A 26,149-nucleotide genomic window follows, 5' to 3' on the forward strand; every position below is an offset into this window, starting at 1 on the left:
ATCTGGGAGTGGAAAGAAGGGAGATTACCAGTCCTTTACAGAAGAGAAGGGGGATGGGATTTGATATACCTTATTTCTGTTTACATATTATATACAGGTACTTATTTTGTACCCGGGGCAATTGAGAGTTAAGTGACTTGCCCAGGGTCACAAGGACACTGAGAAATAAATACCTTTTACTTGTGTGATTTAATCCCAGTTGATAAAATTTTGTAAAGTGTGATTAATAACGATTAAAAATGTTATTTGAAATACAACTCTAGTAATTATGTATGCAATTGCCATTACAAAACACTAACGTTAATTAATATTTGCGCTCCAATAGGCATAGCCACTTACACCATGCCAGTTGCTGGAGTAAATATATGTGACTAAGGGGGGGGGGAATTCATCAAAGAGTGCTAAGTGCATTAGCGAGCACTAACTTCTAAAAACACCCTTTCTATGGGTGTCTTAAGCGGTTAGCACACGCTAACACGATTGTGCATGCTAATCCGCTTAGTGCCCTTTGTTGAATTAACCCCCTTAAATGTAACAATTTTTCACATAACTATTATAGAATGAGGAGGAGGATGTGTAAATATCCGTTTGTTATGCTGAAAAAGTGTGTGCATGCATTTTAGTGGTGCTGAACATACGTGAGTTATTTCCAACTAGGCCGCCAAACATTCCCTAGAATACCCTTTTCTATTTCAGCTAAGTATGCATGTACTTACAAGAGACTTATTCTGCTAATGAAGCTTCAGCTATCCTATCCACAGAAATGGCTTATACAGTCAAACCTTGGATAGCGAATAACATGTTTTGCAAGACAAGCAAAACATTTTATTAAATTTTAACTCGATAAACGAGCATTGTCTTGTAGTACGAGCAAATATCGCATGTCATTTCATCGGAACCCACAGTTGAAACGCGCACATGTTATGCTGAGTGTGGCTGAACGTAATAAGTGTCATGCCCAATTTATCCACAGTTCAAGCACGCACAACATATGCGCATCTTACGCCAAGCACAGCTGAACGTAATAGATGTGTCACACCCAATTTACCCATAGCTTAAGTGCTCACAGCATACAGCATTTTGTATTAAAGTTTTTGGGTTGTGGAACGAATCGTCTGAGTTTCCATTATTTCCTATGGGGAAATTCACTTTGATATACGAGCGCTTTGGATTACGAGCATGCTTCCAGAACGAATTATGCTCGCAAACCAAGGTTTTATTGTATTATGTGCAAAAATCATGGCCGTGTCTGAAACCTTACCCCCTTGTTTATTGACATAATGCCTCGATATCTGAAGTTTCTGGGTGCTCCACTATATTGTAGTTTTGGTTGAGCTGCTATTATGCTGTAATCTGATAAGATCTAATGTCCAGTGCTATCATTTATACATATTACCTGAGTAAGTATACTCAAGACATTCCTCATAGTGGTATATTGGCAATCACAGCCAATTCTAGATCAAACAATGCTACAGTTACCTCAAATATGTTTTATGGTTCATTTCCTTATATCAGTGTCTCTCAAACTTTATTAAACTCTGGCACACTAAACGGAGCAAATGTTTTTTGCAGCACATTATAATTGAAATTGCAAAACTAATGAAATTATATTTGAGAGTTATTTATTTAAAGTTCTTTAAGCTATGTAAAAGTAATTGTAACAATGGTAAAACTAAAGTAGATACAATAGAATTGCTAATCAATGTGATGGATGTGCTTGTTTTTGAATGAAAATGCAGCTCGATAGTTGACAAGCAAACACACATTTCATCATCCTCCATCTGCAATTGTTTTCTGTTTTTATAAATTTTATTTCTGTCAGAGCTGAAAATCCAAGTTTGCAACGATAAGATCCAAACAGTAGCAAATCCTTGATTGCTTTGTTGCTCGTTAGGATAAATGCTGCATAAAAAATAAAATTACTTTCCATTAGTTTTCAAGGACCAATCAAGTCAAAGAATGATGCTTGTATGGGTGGTTGTATACTTATGTACACAGACGCTCATAACATTGACAGACTTGCCTACGTGACATACAAGTCATTAATTCTAGTGTATGCTTATGAAAGGAATTTTTTAAAATAAATTAAAATTCTGGAATCTCTCATGGCACACCCGGAATCTCTTCGGGGCATACTACTGTGCCATGGCACACAGTTTGAGAGACTCTGTCTTAGATTCATTGTAAGACTGAAGTATTAGATAAGTTCTGCTACTCGGTCTGTCTGGATGCTGGGCTTTTATATATTTTCCACTGGTGTCTCATTGCTGAATACATTATTCCATAGATATGAAACTTTGTCTGTACTCAGATGCCACTCTGTACATCGGGGAATACAGGCATTAGTGTTGTATATTTTTCTTGTCTAGATTATAAACTCTAAAAAGAAGGTACTGTCTCTCATATGTATCTGTACAGTCCTGTGATATATTTATGATCTATTTGTTATATTATATTGATGCACTTATTGTACGTTTAAAAATGAATAAAGAATTAAAAAAAAAAAGAAAGAAGTACTAATAGTCCCAGTGCTAGAGGCTTCCAGACGTTTCTATGTAGCATAAGTAAGATAATAGAATCATTACCCAGTATAAGATGTAGCACAGTCATGGGTCAGACCTGAAAAAAAGGTGGAAAATCAGTTTCTCAGTACTGGAAGCTCCTAGACTCAGTGCTGTGAAATGCTTTTCTGTCTGTCTCTGAGGTCCCCAGAGGCCATGTTAATATACTGGCAGCAGTCATGTCTCAGGACTGGAGCTCCCTCACTATGATTCACTGATGTAGTGCCTTTGTTTTTTTGTCAAATGGAGTGTTCCCGGCTTAGTAATAAGAGTGCCGTATTCGGTCAGACTTTTCATTAATCTTGGACCTTTTGTCTTGGCAATCTGTCTCCTTCAGTGCGCTAATGGAATAAAATTGTAGAGACCCTGTTTATGAAATATCACAGCAGGTCCTTATAAATGAGGTATACGGGTCTCATCATACCTTGTGCCTTCGTGAAGGTACCAGCAAAGTATGTCGAAAATGATTTGAGTTGGCAGGCCTAATAACCCCTTCGTTCTAAATGAAATGCCATGCTTGTTGCTGAGGATATGTTTCTACAAATCATAGCTTTCCTCTCTAGGAGGTTTACAATCAAGGTAACACCAAGATACACTGCTCCTTGAGTTTTGTCATTGCCAGGATCTTGATCCGTTCCCTTTCTCTCGCCTCCAGTTCCGAACCTTTTTTCCCCTCTTTTGGATTCCACCATTTCATCTCATTGTACTGTTCTGGAATATCTTCAAATGTTCCACTCTTGCTGTCCTTGAAGATATCCCTTCCTTCGTGCTCTCAGCTGAACTCCTGCTATTTTGCACCCAGCCTGGGAACCATTGTGGAACAATCTGTATGACATGTGGGGAGTGTGTGGCACAGTGGTTAGAGCTATAGCCTTAACACCCTGAGGTTGTGGGTTCAAATCTCATGCTGCTTCTTGTGACTCTGGGCAAGTCACTTAATCTTCCCATTGCCCCCAGATACATTAAAGTTGAGCCTGCCAGGGAAAAATGCTTGAGTATCTGAATGTACACCACTTAGTTATAAGTGGTATATAAATACTACAAATAAGTACATCCAGTATTGACTTTAGGACTAGCACATATGCTCACAGTGACAAATGGAAGAATGACAATAATTAACATAGCAGATGATGACATTTAAAAGACCTGCATAGTCCATCCAATCTGCCCAGTAATATAAATGTATAGCATATGATATGATGCAATATAACATATGCATACTTGATCTTTCCTTACCATTTTCAGGGCACAGATTGTAGAAGTCTGCCTGGCACTGGACTTGCTCCTTAATTGGGGAAGCCCACATCAGCCCAACCAGATCTATCTAGTCTAATCAGGTCACAGACAATCTGTTCAGCACTAGTCTTATTTCTCTATTACCAGAGTTGCCATCTAAGCACCATTAAGTTTGTTTTACTTCCATTCTCTATTCATATAGGAATCTTTATGTGTTTATTCCAAGTACTTTTAAATTCAATTAATGTTTTTGTCTATCACTTCCTGCGGGTGGGCATTCCAGGCATTTACTACCCTCTCTGTGAAAACCTACTTTCTGATGTTAATCCTAAGTCAACCCTCCTACAACCTCAATTTATGCCCTCTACGTAGCACTTTCCTGTCTCTGGAAAATATTTCTATATTAAAGAATATTTAGAAATAAAACAAAAAAACAAAGGAAATAAGGTAATACCTTTTTTATTGGACTAAATGCATTTTGTGATGAGGAAAGGCGGGAGAGGGGAGAAATGATAGAGACATTTAAATACCTACGCAATGAGTTGAGTCTCTTTCATTTGAAAGGAAACTGCAATGCGAGGGCATAGGATGAAGTTAAGAAGTGATAGGCTCCGGCGTAATCTGAGGAAATATTTTTTACGGAAAGGGTGGTAGATGCGTGGAACAGTCTCCTGGAAGAGGTGGTGGAAACAGAGACTGTGGCTGAATTCAAGAAGGCCTGGGATAGGCATGTAGGATCTCTTGGAAAGAGAAAGAGATAATGGTTACTGCGTATGGGCAGACTAGATGGGCCATTTGGTCTTTATCTGCCATTATGTTTCTATCAATGAGCTTTCAAAGGTAATCCTTCAGATCAGAAATAAGCAAATGTTGATAAATATCAGTATATATAAAGAAAACATTCAATGCAAAAAGTTCAAAGATGGATGTTACATTGGTGAAACGGGTCAGATGCTAAAGACCAGAATCAACTTACATAGATATCATATTAAAAATTGCAAAACCAACCAGGATGTCACCTCTGTAGAACAACACTGGAAAAACTGACCACTGCACCAATGATTTTATGGTATGAATATTAAAAGATAACTTTAAGACAATTCAAAGAATATAAGGCCTTTTAAATTAAAAATGATAAAATATTTTGATACCTACTAGACAGGACTTAACAAATATTTGGCCTTTCTTTCCCACTACAAACACATTTAAAACTGCTTTGCCACCTTTCTGTCTCCTGCTTGCCCACCCACCCCTCCCTCTTCCTGTGAAACTATCCCTGAAATGCTTTCATGTTTTCATTATGTATATAGGCCCAGATTCACTAAAGATATTCCGCGTGTTACAGTCCTAACGCACCTTTGTATAAGGAGCCCTAAGTTTTAGTTTAGTATACTCAGATAGCTGGTCAAATGCCAGCTGAAAAAAAATGAGTTTTCAAAAGTACGTTAAATTTGGTGAATACCACTTTTCTGATGGGGGGGGAGATTATTCCAGAGATATGGTGCAAGATAACAGAATGCAGCGTTCATGTGGAGTCGTAGCAGGCAATTTGGGAAACTGAAGGACCCAATAGTGGCCATCAAGGGAATGAAGGGTACTGTTAGGTGTGTAGGGGATTGTTAGTAAAGAAAGGTAAGAAGGGAAGCCTCTTTCCTGAGACTTCCCTTCCCTGGGCATAGGGTTACTGGCTCACAATATTCATTGTGGTAATCCTGATTGGCTAGATGTGCCCCCAGAAAAGTCATAAAAGCCCTGAATAATGTTTAGGTGGAATTTTGCATTTAAGCATATATATGCCATTATTATAATCATTTCTGCTTCAAACTGGAACAAAAATGTTAGTGTCCACTTTATAGAAGTAGCCCCTATGTGCCCACAGCTAGACAAAAAGTTAGTAATACAGGTTTCCTTTTCTTGTTTTAACTCTGGAAGGTGGGGGGTGTCATAGTCCTTTTCTTATCATTATTTTAAAACACAACTTCCTAACTTTTCACAGCAGCCATAAATCAGAAGTGCTGAGCTGCTGCCTCAGGGGGTGGTATGACTTATACTTTTATTGTTATGGCAACCACAAAAACAAAGAGCCCTTCTCTCCTTGACATCCCTTTGAGGTGTCCTGATGAAAGGCAAGTGTTGCTTTTGGAAGAATGATTTCTCTGGCACTCTGCTGTCAATTTGTCTTCATTCCTCACTCACCTGAACTTTGCAGATTCCTTAAAAAAAAATTAAATCAGCCGCACAATAGGAGAAGAGGGAAACCTTCTGCACTTTTCCCAGAACCTTGTACCTTTCCTGAAAGGTTATGTGAAGAAAGGGTCTGTAGCTAAGTCAAGCAGCTCAGCACAGATATCACAAGAGGTAAATGATGCTACCTTGTAATACTTAAGGAAAAAAAAACCAAAGGAAATTTTGTCTATCCCAAACTCATGAAGAGGTGAGCTTTAAACCATGCATGGCATCTGTTCAGGAAAAGGGGTGGGACCTCTGTATGTACTTAATTTATCTCTGGTCATCTAAGAAACCATCGGACCTTAAAATAATGTGGTGGAAAGCAGATTTATGCTTAGCTCATACATTTTCATTGGTATCTTAGTGCAAGTTATACTCAGAAGCTTCTGTGTTCCAGAAGGTTGTAGTCTATTTATACATGAAGGAGTGGAAGGTAAAATGATTTGCTTCAGTCACAAATGCATCTGTAGGCTTTGAACCCTGGCTTCCTTGAGTTTCAGTCTACTGCTCTGACCACTAAGCTACCTTTTTGCTATGCTGGATAAAAGACTGAGCTGGGGGATGCGTTTGCCAACCTCACAATGCAAATAACACTAGAAAAGCAACTTAACCATATCATCAGAAGTGCAGGTGCTTCTGTGTCTACTTGGGCCTCAGCTTATTTTCATCTAGATTCCTTATCAAAAGTTTTACGAGACTGCCTGGATGGAACTTATATGTTTTAACTTAGGCAATCTAAAACCAGGTCTAAGTTCCCAGAAGGTATCCAAAGTGGCCAGATAACCACTGCAGACACAACCACTGCACCCACACACTCCCCCAGTGATCACTGACCCCCTCACACTGCCATAAAAATCAGAATAAAAACATACATACCTGTCTCCGGAACATCAGCACCTGCTATAGGAAAGCCTAGTAGAGCTGCACAGAGGTGTCTTAAGTAGCCTGGGTGGGTGGGCAGGCTAGTGAACTATAGAGATGAGAACCCAGGCCCATAAACCACTCTTAACCACTACATTCATGGTGGAAAATGTGAGCCCACCAAAATCCTCCCAAACTCTACTGTACTGCATTATAGGTGGCACCTGCAGCCATAAGGGCTATTGGGGTTATAGACAGGTGGGTATAGTGTGTTTTGGGGAGCTCAACATTACTTATATGGGAGTTCTGGATAGATGTTTATGTGGCACCCTTTTTATGAAGTTCACAGCAATGCTCTGTAAGGTGCCCCACTGCTCTGTTGCCAGGTCTAGGTGGCCAATCCATCACATTGCTGGCCCCTCCCACGTCCAAAAGGTCCTGTTCTGGGTGTTTGGTATTTGGATGAGAATGTGGTATAAAGATAGATGTAGTGATGGTCTGGACGTTCAAACGCCTGGATGTAAAGATGGACGATTTAAAAATATATACTTTAGATGTATTTTTCGAGATGGACATTTGTGCCCTGCCGACTTTGGCTGACGAACTTAGACGTACGTTTTGATTATGTCCTCTAAGATTGCATGTTTCTCATGATTTCAATACCAGAAGACTATCCTCAGTTTTTTTTTGTTTTAAATCAGAGATGAGGTCTCTGGTCCTGAACAAACTGGAAACCCAAGGAACAGGAAGAAAATGGTAAACTCCTTCCTTCGAAAAAAAATAAACAAAAAATCCAAATTAAAGCAGTACTGTATACCTCTTGACCTTTGTAATGTGATCATTCATTTTGCCCATTTGGTAATCCAGGCCTAATTATCTCCTATATAAAATCTCAGTAAGCTATAAGGCTTGAATTTAGCCTGACAAGATGGATCGGGCACTATGTCTAATAAATAAGGTGGTGTTCACTTGATGTTTGTACTCAAGTGTCTTTCCTAATTGCATACAATATTACAGCAATTGTAATTTTCATTTTTTACATTTCTCATCAGTTTGTGCCACGTCCTGAAATCCCAGCCCTGCAATAGTGCATATCCAATTTGGTTTTCTTGTGGTTTCATAAACACACAGATTCTGCAAAGATGGATGGTTTGCTTAGAGGAAATGACTCGACTGAGAGATGAAAAACAACCAAGCAGCATGTATGAAATAAGTTGCGTTATCTCTGTCCCTCTCACTTTCATCAAACCGTGGACCACATGAGGGGAAACTGTAAAACTAATTCAGAACCAGGCAGGAGTGCTATAAAATCAGGTCAATGTACACAGAGTTCTGGAAAGAAGTGATGACAGAGAACAGATCAACAGCAGGAATTAGGCTGCCACCGGCATGCTGTGCTAGATATCCTGATAAGGAAGGAGCAGATGCAAACTATGCCACTTTATGCAGACGGACAACTCATTCATAAAGCACCTTCTGAGCTGTACCTCAGCTAAAGGTTCATCTAACCCAGCTGTTAAGTGTGAAAAATATTTCCCATAGGCAACACAGTAATCTGGAACTAGTTAGACTTTATTAAAACTAAAAAAATTTAAAGAAATAAGTGACTGGGAAAAGTAGCATAAATTTTGTATTTTAAAAATAAGCTCAGTACATTTTTTATGAGCAGCCTTATCTTTTTATAATAATTTAGTACAGGACTCTCAAACTTAGGTCCATGTAAACTAGTCCAGTTTTCAGGATATCCATAATGTGTGTGTGTATATATATATATATATATATATATATATATATATATATATATATATATATATAAGAGCGATATATATGTCCACTTCCTCTACTGTATACACATCTCCTGTATATTCACTAGGGATATTCTGATAACCAAGCAAGATCTTTATGGCATAGACTCTTGAGTAAAAAGAATATGTCAAGCATAGTGGCAATGGTCAAACAAGATTTCAATACAATTTATGAAAATCAGATAATTCCACTACACAAGTGTCCTTGTACTTCTGCATGTAAAAATAAGAGCATATCCCAATTTTGAAAAACAGAAAAGAATTCACCTTTCAAGTCGGTTATTTCCATTTTAATTTCATCAAGTAGGTCCTTATAATGCATTTCCATGCTAATGATATGTAAAAACATAACCAAGGCAATGTTCCCTCTAAGCTATGTGGCTGCAAGCCCGCACAGCTTACTCTACACTGCTGTGAACCACTTGTTCACTGCCACTCACCAATTAAACATGGGAGAGAGTTTGTGAGTATATCCTACTCCAGCCAATAGTTCCCCATTTGCTCTCCAGGCTTTGCACAACCACCAATCATTAATCAGGGAGACAGAGCTTGATGGACAATTAGGAGCACTTCAATCAGTAGCTCTGTGAGACTCAGCATGCCTGTTGTTGACCTGCTCCAACCAACAGCACCTCCATTTCCTCTCCAGGCTCTGCACACATCAGTGAGCCTCAGCCTTATCAAAGCTCTGCTGCTGTCCCCAAAATCTGTCTGTTTGCCTCTGCCTGCCTTCTGTTTTCCAGGCTCTGCGACCATAAGTGAGCCTAAAAAGCAGGGCTCTATCACTGACCCTAAGACCTAACACATGCCTATTTTTGTCTTATCCTGTGTCTGGGCTGCTCTAGCCAGCATCTTCTTGTTTGGTCTCCAGCCATTAGTGAACCTCAGCTATTACCTTCTCCCAAGAATCCCCTGCCCCCGGAGTCCATGTAGTCTGTACCCGAGCCCCAGTACCAGTACAGGGAGAAGAAGAGAGTGTCCATCCTCCAAACTGCTAAGCCTGACAAGATACTGAAGGACCTGGGATTAACTCTGCCGGCCTTGACTTTGCCTCTACAGCAACAGTCTAGCCGAGCCCAGGTAAAATAAGTTATTTTTTTTTTTTAAAGTTAAATATATTAGGATTGCATATTAATCACGGTTAATGCAATGATTAACATGTTAATTATTAATAACAATTAAAAAGTTTAACACTGTTGTCTGGATAGGCTATTTAATGCTGGTTTTTACTAAACCGCAGTAGAGCTCTTTACCGAAAGCTGGTGAGATGAATGCTCCGGCACTCATAGGAATTGAATGAGCTGACCTGCAGTAAAAAGCTCTACTATGGTTTAGTAAAAGGAGTCCTAAGTTATTTTTTAATATTGTTTTAATATGTATATGAGTTAAATAACCTGTAAATGTTTTTAATCAATTTACATTTTAACAAAATCAAACATTTTTTACAGAAATATTGAGTGTTAATACTATACTTTAAGGAAATAAAAATTTTTACAGTAACTTTATTATGTTCAAACAATCTCAAGTCCTCATTTATTGATCCAAGAGTCAATGAATGAATATAAAAGAAAATTCAAAAAGTATGCTCAAAGCAAAAAGGGTATCTGTTGACTAGTTCAAGGAGCTTAATTCCTGTTAGCTAATGCGATATTCCTTCCTTTTCCAAGTGTTTCAGCCAGTTCAAAAAACTCATATTTATTATCTCGATACCTTACAATACATTTACATGGAAAGTGTAAGAAGAAAATACCACCCAAATGAGTAACATCTGGTTTTAATAAAAGAAACTGTCGTCTACAATTTTGAGTTTCCTTACTAACATCTGGGAAAACTTGAATTTTAAAACCTAGAAACTCCTTATATTTATTTTTAAAGAACATATCCATTCTTTATCTGGCAATAATGCCACGGATAATAGAAGAGTTGATGGTTTAGCCAAATCTTTATCAGAAGCTTCCAAGATTGCTGTCAAATCGAATTGCGGTTCCTGTTGAGCCTGGTTCTGATCATCCGCTTGCTGCTCCATTACTTTACTGGGCAAATAATACAAAAGGGTAAAGGGAGGTATTGAGTCCTCGGGAATATTCAAAATCTCTGTAAAGTATTTTTTTATCATTTCCCTTGGGCTTATTGAAGGAACTCTTGGGAAATTCAGCAAACGTAGATTATTGGCTCGATAACTATTTTCCATTGTCTCCAATTTTCTTCTAATAATCTGATTATCTTTTATTATTGTTGATTGAACTTGTTTAATAACCGTCAATTCTTTTTCAATGTCTCCTACTTCAACTTTTACATTGGAAATTTCTTGTTTGTTTTCTTCTATTTCTTGTTTCTGAATTTTTGAATTCTTTTCAATATCTTTAATCTGTGTAGTTAAAGAGTCTCCTAGTTTGGAAACCAAGTCCCAAATTGAATCCAGGGTAACTTCAGCCGGCTTCTCAAAATGAAAGAAAGTTTCATGTAAAATTTGTTTTTCTGTCTGCCGATCCTGGTTTTCTTCTCCCAAAGATATTCTAGCCACTGGTATAGACTTTGGCCTTGGAAAGTCCATAGAAATATCTGTAAGCTGGCTCCCAGATGATTTAGCCTCTCGGTCGGGGAGTGCTGCCGCATCTGACTCACTCCCTTCACGTGGTGAGCTAGCACGCAGTGGCGGAGGAGGTAGATTCCTTAGGTCGGGGCTCAGAATAGTTTCTAGCCTAAAGACTTCCGGATTGGCATCACTCTGCACCGATTGATCCAGCGGGTGAATCCCCGACATAGCTGGCTCCCTCTGAAGACGATGGAGAAATTGCTCAATGGTAGCGAAAGGGGGATTTTCGGGGCACCGCGAAGCTGCAGCAGTACTCCTACCCCTTCTCTTCAGCATCATAGAAGCAGTAAACAAGGAAATGCGCTTGAACGAACAGTGATTCTCACAGCGTTTCGCCAGTCAGCAGGTACCAAACGCATAAGCTGTATTTTATATAGTTTTATATTTTCAGCTCAACATAATAATTTAACTTCTCAATTTTTTAAAAATATAATTTGGCATAATTTTTTTTTAAATTGCCTGTCTTTGCAACCCCCTCCCACCAGGTGCCAGCCCAAACCAACTGCTGCTTAGAACACATCATGACTTGCATATCTGCTTTCCTGGCTTAGAGGGAACATTGGCCTAGGGGCTTCAAAAATCAATCAGGGAGTTCAACTCCCAAATTAATCAAACTAGAGATTAACTTTATCTTTAATTTAAGAATCATCAGTTATAATTTATGAACATTCATTGCAAGTATTCTAAAATCGACCCATGGATCCTCCAAAATATGATTCTATTCAGAATTCTCAGGCAACCCATGACAACTAGACGTGAATAGCTGCAAAGATATTTTTTGCATGGAAAAAACATCTGGAAACCAAGCAGTTGCAAAAAATGGTAATTTTCAGAATGCAAATGCACATGTGCTTTCTCTTTGAAAATTGGTACCAAGTCTTTGGGTAAAAAGTACCTAAGGATTGTCCCTTTGCAGACATTGAAAATGGTTGCTTAGGCCCAGATACTCTAACTGGCACTGTTTTTTTCAGTGCTAAAGCGCCTGCACAGGTGCAGTTCATGACAAAGATGGGTGCTGAAAATGTAGGTTTGAAAAACTCTTGCCTACATTTCCAGTGCCTATCTTTTGCAGAGCACAATTCTCTATACTGCATGAATGACACACAATCAACAGCCACTTTTTAGGTAGCTGCCGATATTGATACCCTATAGAGCAGTGATTCCCAACCCTGTCCTGGAGGAACACCAGGCCAATCGGGTTTTCAGGCTAGCCCTAATGAATATGCATGAGAGAGATTTGCATATGATGGAAGTGATAGGCATGCAAATTTGCTTCATGCATATTCATTAGGGCTAGCCTGAAAACCCAATTGGCCTGGTGTTCCTCCAGGACAGGGTTGGGAACCACTGCTATAGAGAATCCAGGCCTCATTGTAATTTATTTATTCATTCAATTTTTTCATACCATTCTCCCAAAGGAGCTCAGAAGAGTTTACATGAATTTATTCAGATACTCAAGCATTTTTCCCTGTCTGTCCCGGCGTGCTCACAATCTATCAGTTGCTTGATTGTTGCATGACCAAAGTTCAAGAGGAACAAGGTCAACATTTCAAAATAATAGGCTGCTAGCTCAATTAATAAAAAATGAAAGGAAGTTATGTCATTGCTGAAATGTATTTATTTATTTATTAATTAATTTATTCAATTATAATTTTATTCCACACACAGAGGAAAAAGATAAAGCACATTCACATTTTGGATTAATTTGAGACTGCTGGGGAGTTAGGGGAAACCCTGTAGTCAGAAATTGAGGTGGAAGAAGTGCAGTTCTATCTGACAATCTCAGAGAAGCTTCAAATGATGACAGTGCCTGGAATCCAGCTGTTTCTTTTCTAGATATTGAAGTTATAGGAACTATATACTTGTCCATAGGATCCAAAGTAACAGTATGACTTTATTACTCCTTTATGTTTCCCCATATCCGAAGAGAAAAAAGGAAAGAAAAGACAAAATTAATAATTTTTTTTAACCCTTTAAGAAATCCCCTCCAAATTCTGAACACCATGGAGCTCCATGGGGCTCCAAAGGGGCAATGCATGCCCCTTAGGTCACACCCTGAAGCTGTGCTCTGTAATTGAGCCCACAGGAGCAAACCAGCAAAAAAGCCCTGAGGAAATGCCCTGATAGAGTGGGTAACAATTTAAAATACACTTATCCCCTCTTCAACTAAATTGTGCTAGCAGTTTCTAGTGCGGGGAGCATGCTCCCGAAACTTATAGAGTTCCTATGAGCATTGGGAGCAGTGCGGGTCATTCAGTGCGGCTCTCTGCGCTAAAAACTGCTAGCACAGTTTAGTAGCAGAGGGGGTTAGTCCATTATAAAATGTAACACAAAATTAAGAATAACATAAAATAAAACCAAAACCAGCCATTGTTACCATCACAGCTTTTACCCATTCCCACTACATTCACAGTTTTTGAATCATAAAGCAGTCTTTTTTAAATTCCTCCTTCAGTAAACTTTTGCCTTTATTCTTGAATTTTACCATATGCCTGATCAAATAAAAATGTCTAAGTCTTTTTTTTTAATGCTTCCAAATTTTCAGCACTTAACTGTAAACTATTCAACAATTTTGGCCCAAATGGTAGTCTCCTTGCCTGATACATTGAGTAACAAAATGAAATATGGAATTGGGAAGTTAGCTATAAGTTATAATTGGCTTGCATTAATGATATTGGATATTGGTTCTTTAAATTTAGTTCTGAACATGATGACAGTTTTGTAGAGATACTGCATCCCTTTGCAAATCGAAGCATGCTATTGGGTTAGTGCAGCACTCATCCTTTATCAGACTCTTTAATCAATGATAGCCTTGAGCATCTGGGATCATCATTCAGAAGGCTATTGCTCTGTCAATACAACAGCAGCCACCACCAATGAAGCAGCTGTGAGTCTCATGACAGCAGGTGCAGATGATGAATGGATGACTTTACACAACAAAGCAACCTCATCAATGCATCTCCAACCACAACTTATTCATTTCTGCAAAAGGACAATTCATTACTCGATGTGTCATGCTGTAGATGGAAGGGGTGCTTCATGCTCCCTCACCCTCCACCCCACCCTACTGCTGTTTTCAATCAGTTCAATGGCTGTCTTGGGGAAAACTAATGGAAGTTTCCAGGAAAAACAAGAGCTCCAACAGATTCAGATTTTCCAGCAAATTAATGTGACGGATCTGAGCTTAAAGTAAGCAGCCTTCACAACTTGACTTTTTTTGTACTAGGGGAAGAGGGTAGTTAACTGTGCGTATGTGGAGATGGTATATGATAGAGGCAATGAAGTTCTTAAGAGGGCTCAGTTCTATTATTATTTTTTTTTTTTTTGGGGGGGGGATATATTGACCACATGTATGAAGAGTTTCACCCAAGGCAGTGTGTGTCAGGTTAGACTCAACAACCTTTCTTCCTTGCCTGGCCCAAAATGACATGGTACCCACATGGCAGGCAGTGGAATTGGTCAGTCTCAATCTTCATGCTAACCAACAGAAATGTGCATTTTATTAAAACCATACATAGCTGACAAAAGTGTCTGGTCTGTATAAAAGGCCATTATGGAGCAGCAGATCCCATTGGGGAAGGAGTCAAATATTTGGAGCATGCAGTCCGAAAATGTATGTCAGTACTGCCAGCCTTGGAATTTACTTCAGTCACTGTTAATTCCTTCTGCAATTTCCACTTTAGAGCCTGCCAGTCCCCAGTAGTTAAGCACAGCAGGGGACTGATAGCAGTCAGATCCTGAGCCGAAAAACCCCCCCACCTACTTGAAAAGTGCAGGGAAAACTTATTGCAGAAAATTATTTTCTCTCTAGGAGTCATTATAGTGCTGTATAATAATAATTTGGAATTATATAGTGTATTTCTTCAAAACAGAATCGCAAATTGTGTTACAGTTTGGTACTTTACTTTGTAAACATATACAGCTGTGTCAGGAATAGAAAGCTAGGAGTATGAGAGACACATGAATAACCTGTAGATTATGTACAGATCTTGGAATCATTTTTTTTTTAATTGCCTACAAGATAACATAATTCATTTGTACTGTGGAAGGTAATTTTATAAGGTGCTCAAGGGTGTAGAACAGCATGAGGCCAGAAGTGCCAGGCTCCCTCTTCCTGGTGGAGGTGAATGTATGAGTTTGCTGGTGAGCCCCACTACAAAAGGCCAGAAGATTTCTTTGGAAGCTGCAGGGCAGGAGAGTTGTGCAGTGGCTAGAAGCAGGCTGGAGCTAGATGGACATCAAAGCAGTGCTGGTGTGTAAGTAAGCTGCAGGCAGAGCCAAAGAGGGGCTGATAAGATTCCACGGACTGAACACATCAAACTAGAAATCAGCTGAGCTGGTGAAGCTGAAACTTTGGCCCACAGAAGTGGAGCAATAAGAAGCAGATGCAACCTGACCCAAGGATGTTTATAATTCAGCTGATACAGCACAGGCTTATCGGGAAGTCAGTGAGCAGGCAGGAAGCAATCAGCTGAGTTGGACATAGAGAGAGAAGACAGAAAGGGATGGGACATAGACATGTCTTTTTTTTTTTTTTATCTGTACATGCCACCCTCAGAAGTTTATTTGAAAAGAAAGAGAGACAAGGCAAGAAAGACACCAGGCAATATTCAGCCCATGGTGGTAAGTGTTCAGTGTTTTTTTTCTTTTTGTTTTTTTTTAAATAAATTGACCCTCACAGGCAGAATAAGAATATTCAGTGCCGGGCTTTGTGCTGGTGCCAGCACTTAATTACCAGGGCTAATTGAAATGGTGGTGGCTGCCAGAGCTCATGCGGGTCCTGGCTGATATTCCAATAAAAGTACCACAAGGTTTTCACTAGAGTTCATGACAGCTATTTTCTAAAATCAGTCACTAGAGGCAGGAGTGAGTTATCCTTACTGGACTACCAGAGATTTCAGGTAGACCTTAGGGGAGTGAGTGAGCTGGGAAGGGGTCCTCTTGTCACATTGGAGGTGGAAAGTGTGAGGGGCAACAGAAGGTCTTCATGTGTTGCAGGGGAAGGGAGGGAGAGGAACTGAAGGGAAGGAGGGGAATTGGAATGGGGATCAGCAAACTTAGACCAGGACCTGGAAGTTATGCGTGTGCTAGCTAATATTCAATGCCGGTACCTGTATAACTAATTGGGCAAATTTAGGATGGCTATGGTAGAGATTATTTTTAGTGGAATATTAGAGTAAGACAATTACATGTGACAGATTGATCTTTGCTAAGCTTTCCATGCGTTTTCCTTGTGCCTAAGATGGGGTCTTGTGCTATAACCAGTTATTAGAAGTCAGTATGGGAGGCAGCTTGAGACAGTCTCTGCAATGACCACAGGGTGAAAAAAGGGGGGATCAGGTGCCCCTTTGGCAGAGGGAGGAATTGTAGATCTAGAACAGTGTTTCTCAATCTAGTCTTTGAAGTACGCCCAGCCAGTCAGGTTTTCAGAATACCTATAATTAATATGCATGATATAAATTAGCATATTTATATGGCAGCTGGAGTTGTGTATTATGGGTGCCTCCATAGATTTCTAGAGCTTGTACTAAAACAGTATGAATTTACTTTAATCTGACATCAGTAGTTTCTGAGGAGAATACTAGTTTATCAGTGCCTTTTCCAGTCTGTTTCAGAAGGAAGATGAAACCTTTGGTAGAACCATCTAGAAGACGGGACTGATTTGAATAGACTTGTCTTACTTTTGTGTAGCCGTCTTTGTATATTGAGTCTCCCTGGCTTATGACTATATATCTAAATGGAAAGCCTTAGACATATAAACTCTGAAATTCTATAGACTTTGTACTATGATACCCTATCGGGGGTCGGCAACCTGCGGCTCCAGAGCCGCATGCGGCTCTTTTACATCTTTCCCGCGGCTCCAGTAGTGTGTCACGCAAAGGTGCCTCCGCTGCTGCTCAACATAAAAAAAAAAAAAAAAAGCCGGTTTGATGATTTCATCTTAGCCCGTAGCGAACTTATGCTCCGGGGCTTTAATGTGTGTGTGCCGGCTTCCCTTCTCTTCCCTCCAAAACCGGAAGTTATGTCCGGGGGTGGGGAAAGAGAAGGGAAGCCGGCACGCACATGTTAGATCCCCGAAGCATAAATTCGCTAAGGGCTAAGGCGGGAGACAGGTCAGTGAAGCTTTCCATTTGCTCTTCTTGCTGCCGGGTCCTGCTTACTTTCAGTTTCCGCGAAGGCAGCACCCGGCAGCATTTCTCCCAATCGATTGAGATCTTGGGCCGATCAGCCTTCTTCTCCGACGGCAGAATGCTGGTCGGCCCGAAGTAGAGAGGGGGGGGGGGGTGGCGGCCAGCGGCTTTGGGGCCTGTTCCCCGATGGAAGGACATTGGCAGTGGCTTGGAGGAGGGCAAGGAGAAAGAAAGTAAGAGGGCAGGAAGAGAAACAGAAAAAAGAAAGGGGGCATGAAGAGAGGAAGAAAAAGTTGGGGGGAGGGGAATGAGGTCAGGAGGAGAGGAAGCATACAGGCTGAAAGAAGGGAAGAAAGATTGGATGCACAGTCAGAAGAAGAAAGTGCAACCAGAGACTCATGAAATCACCAGACAATAAGGTAGGAAAAATGATTTTATTTTAAATTTACTGATCAAAATGTGTCTGAATTTATATCTGCTGTCTATATTTTACACCATGGTCCCCTTTTACTAAACCGCAATAGAGGTTTTTAGCGCAGGGAGCCTATGAGCGTCAAAAGCAGCGCTGGGCATTAAGCACAGCTCCCTGCGCTAAAAATTGCTATCATGGTTTAGTAAAAAGGGAGGGGGTATATTTGTCTATTTTTGTATGGTTGTTAGTGAGGTGACAGTGCATAGAGTCATCTGCTTTGACCTCTTTGAGAAAACCTCGGAATAGGAATGATTATTAACATTTTTTCTGCGTATAGTGTGCTTTGTGGTTTTAAAAAAAAAATTTTATTATTGGTAGATCATTTTGACTTCCTCTTTTCTTTAACACCAATGGGGCCTGGACTCTGGCACATTATATGGGGGGCTTATTGGCCCAGTAATGGTGGTGATCTGTAATTTTTAGCTGCATGATCCTGTATATAGCATTAAGGTAAGAAACAATATATGCAGTGTTAGATTTGTTTTATAATGGTTTTGCGGCTCCAAGTTTTTTTTTCTTTTCGAAAACGGGTCCAAGTGGCTCTTTATGTCTTAAAGGTTGCAGACCCCTGCCCTAGGTGATATAGAGAGGCATTTTCAATAGGACATCTAAGACCCCTGACATTCAGAGCTGGATGTCCATAGATTAGAAGACATAATCAAAAAGTTGTTCAGGAAGAATAGGATGTTTTGAAAATAAACTAAATAAGCATTTGAAAAATCACTGTCTATGATCCATTCTACTGGATGTCCAAGAGTTCTGATTAACTATATGCCCTGTTGAGTGCCTGAAGAAATGGGGAACACTCTATTTCAGTGTTTTCCAACCTTTTTCATGTAAAGGGCTGCATAGTGAATATGAGAAATTTCTGAAGGCCACTAAAAGATTTTAAGCTAACACAAACTACAAATCTTGTAAACTGCCTTGACCTGCTTATTCAGACTGGGTATTAAATTTTTAAAATTAATACTAATATTGATTCTACAATACTTAAAGGATATATTTTAAAAGCCCACTTTATTTTGGATTGTCAACAGTAGAAAATTCCATAAATGAGACAACCGAGTAACATAAGAGATTGTTTGCAGTTGCAGTTTGCAATCGGGCAAGATTGAAATTAGATTTGCAGGATTTGAAAAGCATTTCAAACAATTTGAGGGCTCTGCTGGAGGACTTCAAGAGCAACATGCAGCTCTGGGCCTCACATTGGAGACCACTGCTGTATATCCATTCTGAACAACTAAGGAGAAAGGAGAGACTGGACTATATGTATATCTTCCAGCAGAGCGATCTGGACTATTTCCATCCACTGATGTTCCAGGAGCATGTACTAGGCCAGGGGTAGGCAATTCTGATCCTCAAGAACCGGAGCCAGGTCAGATTTTCAGGATATCCACAATGAATGTATGAGATGAATTTGCATGTACTGCCTCCTTGAGATGCAAATCTATCTCATGCATATTTATTGTGGATATCCTGAAAACCTGACCTGGCTCTGGCTCTCGAGGACCGGAATTGCCTACCCCTGTACTAGGCTGATGGGATTTTTACCATCTAAATCTACACGGTTCTTGAAGATCTAAGCATATCTCAGCTGATCCAGATTCTAAGGACCAGCAAAGCAGCCTACCTCATTGCAGAGGTAATCATACCTATAGGTGGAACTTGCTTTGAACTATGCTGATCTCCCGCTATGAACAATACTAGGCTTAAGGGAAAAAAGTCGTTAGTTATTGCCTTTGCCTAATGCCTGCCTCTGCCACATTGTATTTGTTTACCCAAACCTTCTGTAAAGGGTTGGTTCAGAACAATAGAAAACAGTTATCTGAATTATTGTGAAAGTGAAGAAATGAAGAAGAGTATGAGAAGCTGCTTAGAGTGTCCTGGAGAGTTCTGATACCTGTACTGATCCTAACCAAATAATTACTATTATGTAAAGCGATTACCCAGACTCCACGTACACTACAGGCAGACATCTACCAACCTCAGATTACATATTCATCACAACACTCTGCTCACTTAAGGACATGAGCTGAGTTTCCATTATTTTTCAAGCAAAAGATATATAGATGACTAGCTGATGCCCCGGCGTTGCACGGGTATTTAATAATAGCAATAACACAGTAAACGGATTGAAATAAAGATACTTTATAGTGGTGAATGAAATTATTGTTTTACAGCTTAATAAAAAGTACAATATTCAAATTATAATGTGAAATATTTGACAAAATGAATACAATACAACTAACGCAAAACGTGATTATAAACAACAATTTTAGTTTCACCTCCTGGAGCAAGAACAAATAAATTCTTGGGTGAACCCACCCTTGAGCAAGCAACATAGAGTTGTGGGCCGTGAGACCCCCAGAACATATCACCCCAGGTAGTGAGGGATCTGCATACCAAGTTTCGTCCAAATTGGTCACAGTGAGAATGGCAGCTTTTTACATTTTTTCCATTGACATGAATGGGTGAAATCTGATTTTCTGTTTGTAGCTCCGCCCACATGTGCAGGTGGGCCGCGAGACCCCCAGAACATATCATCCCAGGTAGTGAGGGATCTGCATACCAAGTTTCGTTCAAATCGGTCAAGCCGTTTGTGAATTTCTGTGAGAATGGCAGCTTTTTACATTTTTTCCATTGACATGAATGGGTGAAATCCGATTTTCTGTTTGTAGCTCCGCCCACGTGTGCAGGGGGGTCGCGAGACCCCAAGAACATATCACCCCAGGTAGTGAGGGATCTGCATACCAAGTTTCGTTCAAATTGGTCAAGACGTTTTTGAATTACTGTGAGAATGGCAGCTTTTTACATTTTTTCCATTGACATGAATGGGTGAAATCTGATTTTCTGTTTGTAGCTCCGCCCACGTGTGCAGGTGGGCCGCGAGACCCCCAGAATATATCACCCCAGGTAGTGAGGGATCTGCATACCAAGTTTCGTCCAAATTGGTCACAGTGAGAATGGCAGCTTTTTACATTTTTTCCATTGACATGAATGGGTGAAATCTGATGTTCTGTTTGTAGCTCCGCCCACGTGTGCAGGTGGGCCGCGAGACCCCCAGAACATATCACCCCAGGTAGTTGGAATTACTGTGAGAATGGCAGTTTTTTACATTTTTTCCATTGACATGAATGGGTGAAATCTGATTTTCTGTTTGTAGCTCCGCCCATGTGTGCAGGTGGGCCGCGAGACCCCCAGAACATAACACCCCAGGTAGTGAGGGATCAGCATAGCAAGTTTAGTTCAAATCGGTCCCACAGCTTTTTACATTTTTCCCATTGACTTGAATGGGTGAAATCTGAAGTTATGTTTGTAGCTCCGCCCATGTGTGCAATTGGGCCGTGAGACCCCCAGAACATATCATCCCGGGTAGTGAGGGATCCGCATACCAAGTTTCGTTCAAATCGGGCAAGCCGGTTTTGCGGAGGCAGTTTTTACATTTTTTCCATTGACATGAATGGGTGAAATCAGATTTTCTGTTTGTAGCTCCGCCCAGGTGTGCAGGTTGGCCGCGATACCCCCAGAACATATCAACTCAGGTAGTGAGGGATCTGCATACCAAGTTTCGTTCAAATCGGGCAAGCCGTTTTCGCGTTGGCAGCTGTTTTACATTTTTTCCATTGATATGAATGGGTGAAATCTGATTTTATGTTTGTAGCTCCACCCACATGTGCAGGTGGGCCGTGAGACCCCCAGAACATATCACCCCAGGTAGTGAGGGATCCGCATACCAAGTTTCGTTCAAATCGGGCAAGCCGGTTTTGCGGAGGCAGTTTTTACATTTTTTCCATTGACATGAATGGGTGAAATCTGATTTTCTGTTTGTAGCTCCACCCACATGTGCAGGTGGGCCGTGAGACCCCCAGAACATATCACCCCAGGTAGTGAGGGATCGGCATACCAAGTTTCGTTCAAATCGGGCAAGCCGTTTTTGCGTTGGCAGCTCTTTACATTTTTTCCATTGACATGAATGGGTGAAATCCGATTATCTGTTTGTAGCTCCGCCCACGTGTGCAGGTGGGCCGCGAGACCCCCAGAACATATCATCCCGGGTAGTGAGGGATCTGCATACCAAGTTTCGTTCAAATCGGTCAAGCCATTTTTGCGTGATCGCGGCACATACATACATACATCCAATTTTATATATATAGATTAGTAATCCTACAGTAAAAGTCCAAGTACAGTACTTGCATCCCTTCTTGAATACTCAGGATTGTGCTTTAACGTGTAAAGCTCTCACTAGCTCAAGGTCATCACCTGGAGTCTCCTCAGTCAGGTGAGCTCTGGGTCCTTACAGGTTCCAGGATAGAGAGGTTGTCATGTCCCCTACACCTACACTGCCCCTTATGACCTAGCAGGGGATGACTTATTCCCCTTCTTTATTCCAGCTTACTCCCTTGGCCAGGTCTATGCAAATACTATGCTAATTTTCCTATCCTACATTTTTCAGTCAGTCTGGTTTTTACCATCACTATTCAGAGAATAAAGTAACAATAATCTTGAGGGTTTGGATCCCTCCCCCTGCCATCTCCCACGTAGCTCTCTCTGCTTGGCTACAACCTCCCACACAGGGTCTTCTCCTTCACCCTGTTTGAATAGTTAGGTCTGGGGACTCACTCCCAACTTCTACTGATACCTGTGCCAGTAAATCTCTGGGGGGTCCTCTTTCCCCATGATGGGATATACACCCTATCTTCTGAAAACCAGACTTACTGAGTGTGTCCCATGGATTGGGTTGAAAGCTCCTGATCTAGAAAGGCTTGTTGGTTTATGATATGGAAGGGGAAAGAAAGCTGAGGTCTCAAGGAGAGAGATCTAGGAGATGCATATCTGGGAGGAAGTGTTCAAACCCTTCTGATAGAGGGAGAGTTTATGACATATAAAAACATCAAAAAATGATGGCAGATAAAGTCTTTGACTCTCACCTACACTGGGAGGCTGTTCCATGCATCTAACACCCTTACTGTAAAGTACTTTCTTAAATTACTTCTAAACCTATCCACTTTACTTCATCCTATGCCTCCTTATTTCAGACTTTCCTTTCAATTGACTCAAATCCTGTGTATTTCATGCTGCTGAGGTATTTGGATGTTTTTGTCACATCACCTTTCTCCCACTTCTCCCCATGTGCTTTATGCCAAACACCACCAATAATTTTAGTAGGCACCCTTTGAGTCGACTCCATCCTGTTTATATCTTTTTGAAGGTGCAGTCTCCAGATCTACACATAGTATGTTAAACAGGGCTTTACCAGAGACTTATAAAGAGGCACTATCACCTCTTTTTCTTAGTGGCTGGTCCTCTCCCAATACATCAATCATTTTTCTGGCTTTTGCCATTTCCTTTTCTATGTGTTTGGCTACCTTAAGATTATCAGATATGATCACTCCAAAGTCCTGTTCTGCTTTCATGCACTGAAATACTACACCCCTAAACTGTAGAGCTTCCTTGTGTTTTTGCAGCCCAAATGCATGACCCTGAATTTTTAGCATTAAATCTTAGCTGTCAAATTCTAGACCATTGTTTGAGCTTCACTAGATCCCTTTTCATATTATTCATACCTTCTGCAATATTACTTCCAAAATTCAGTTCACTACTAGTAATATCCCTTTCCTCAGAGTGAACTTCATTTACCACTATCCTCTTCCAGCTAACCAATTTATAACCCAATCAGTTACTTTAGGGTCCATACCAAGAGCACTCAGTGTATTTCTCGATCACCTATGTGCAACCATGTTAAAGGATTTGCTAAAATCTAGGCACACCACATTGAGCACTCTACTTAGATTGAACTATTTGGTCACCTAGTCAAAGAAATTAGAAGAATGTCTCTGAGCAACAAATCCAGTTTGGTGCATTCCAATAATAAAAGGGAGAGCTTTAGCCAAAAGTATAGTTAAAGTTTTAGCTAAAAGTTTTCCATCAACATTAATTAAAGAAATAGGCCTGTAATTTGAAACCAGAGTGGGATCTTTATTTGGTTTTGGCAAGACTATAGTTAATGATTCTGCCATAGTACCTGTAATACAACCATTAGTTAGTTGATTCTGATATAAATTTAGTAAATATGGTAATAGAGTAATTTGGAATGATTTATAAAATTCTACTGTTAATCAGATTCTTCTAAGACCTACATTTAGTAAAACCACGCTGCCTTGAGTCCTGCATTCCATTGGATTCCTGAAATTTTTAGAAGGATGTGTTAGTTTAGGAGACCTTTGAGACAGAGGAAACTGAGATGTCAGGAAGAGAGGGATCTAGGAGGTAAGAGCACAGGTCTGGGGGTAGGAGTTGGAACTTTTCAAATAGAGGGAGAGTTTATAGATCTAAAAGGGTATGTTGGTTTATGAGGCCTTTGAGAGAGAGGAAGCTGAGGACTCAGGGAGACAGGGATCTAAAAGATAAAGTGTGAATCTGGGAGAAGGAACAGAGATTCTTGTAAAAGGAGAGGTTATGGATCTAGAAGGGTATGTTGGTTTATGAGACCTTTCAGAGAGGAAACTGAGGTGTCAGGGAGAAAGAAAGATCTAAAACAGTGGTTTCCAATCCTGTCCTGGAGGACCACCAGGCCAGTCAGGTTTTCAGGATAGCCCTAATGAATATGCATGAGAGATATTTGCATATAATGGAAGTGGCAGGCATGCAAATCTGCTCCATGAATATTCATTAGGGCTATCCTGAAAACCCGATTGGACAGGGTTGGGAACCACTGATCTAAAAGACAGAGTACAAGTCTGGGAAGAGGAGGTAGAACTCTTCTAATAGGGAGAATTTATCAATCTAGAAGTGTGTGTTGGTTTATGAGACCTTTAAGAGAAAGTTAGCTAGGATTTGGAGGACAGAGGAATCTAGGAGGTACAAAGAACATAGGTGTAAGAGAGAAATAGATTGGAGATCTGGGTTGTAGGAAGCGTCATAGGTCTTAGAGAGGACAAAGACAGTAACATGGTAGATTAAAACCAAAATGGCCCAGTAAGGTCGTTAGGGTTGTATATGCTGCTCTCTGCAAATAGGGCCAGATTCTGCATTTGGTTCCTAAAAAGACAAGTGCCTAAAATTAGGCACCTATTGCATGTCAGTCACACTTAGGTGCCCATTACAGAATTGAGCCTAATTTAAAACTTAGTTGCTTCTAATGTAGGCCAGGGTTTTAAAGGCCTATATTATAGGCACCTAAGTCCTTTAGAGAATTGCGCCTAGCAGCACCTAAGTTTTTCTGTACCCCTAAATACGCCTACTTTTGTATTAGGTGCTGATAGGTGCCATGCAACAGGCGTCTATCTTTTATAGAATCACACCTAAGATAGGCGCCTATCCCCAATAAAATTTTATTTTTTTCAATGATGAGCTTTTTATTGAAGCCAATTTACTAATTAAGTTAGGCACTTAACTTTAGGGGCTTATTTATTTAGGTGGCTAAGTTTAGACGCCTCTTGTAGAATTTTCCCCATTATGCCTTCACTTAGTGTTGTAAATGGTTTTGTAGTTAGTAAGAAACCCCACTGAACATGTTTCTACATATTCCTGAAACTGTGCTCAGGAAACATTTGTTTTAAATTTTCTTATTATAGTTATTGGATTTCTGTAAACAGTAGGCAAATTAATAAACTGTTAAGACCTACAACAATCTTTAGCTGTTTTATCTCTGAATATAATAGAGCTCTTAAGTATATGAATGTGTAAATGACACTGTAAAATTGCAGCAAAACAAAGGAAAAGGGGAAAAAATGTATTAGAGGAGAGACTTAGGGCCAGAACTAAGCACAGGGCCAGTACAACAGTATTAGATACTCTAATTCAGTGGTTCTTAGGTTTTCAGGATATCTCTAATGAATATGCATGAGGCAGATTTACATATGATAGAGGTGACAGGCATACAAATCTGCTGGGGGTTCCCTTGGATAGGTTTAAGAACCACTATTCTAGGTGAACATTCAGCTTTGTGCCTTTGTCAATTAACTTTCAGACTCCTGGTTTTCCTACCCTAAAAATCTGATAAATGGAACGATCATGAAAACCCCAACCCTACCCCCTCCCAGAATCATTTGTAGAGAATATGATTCACTATGAAACTTTGGGCTCCTTTTACTAAGCTGCGCTAGTGGTTTTAGTGCGCACGCTAACCGCTAACGCCTCCATTGAGCTGGCATTAGTTTTTCCACGTAGCGTGGGGGGCAGTGCGTGCTAATCTGCAGCGCGCGCTAAAACCGCTAGCGCAGCTTAATAAAAGGAGCCCTTTATTTCATATATGAATG

The 26,149-nt window shown here is 40.2% G+C and overlaps 1 protein-coding gene across 8 annotated transcripts in view; it reads left to right on the forward strand.

The window, feature by feature from the left end:
* Nucleotides 1-26,149, forward strand: part of ASTN2 (astrotactin 2) — a 1,902,914-nt gene that overhangs the window by 1,069,750 nt on the left and 807,015 nt on the right. The window contains exon 1 of one of the 8 annotated variants that reach the window (XM_033961680.1): nt 15,796-15,911. The exons of the other annotated variants lie outside the window; for them this stretch is intronic. The gene's annotated coding sequence lies outside the window, so the exon portion shown is untranslated. Of the gene's footprint in view, nt 1-15,795; nt 15,912-26,149 lie in introns of those variants that run through there. 8 annotated transcript variants of the gene reach the window in all.

Source organism: Geotrypetes seraphini, chromosome 10 (assembly GCF_902459505.1).
Source record: "Geotrypetes seraphini chromosome 10, aGeoSer1.1, whole genome shotgun sequence".
NCBI classification, from domain to species: domain Eukaryota; kingdom Metazoa; phylum Chordata; class Amphibia; order Gymnophiona; family Dermophiidae; genus Geotrypetes; species Geotrypetes seraphini.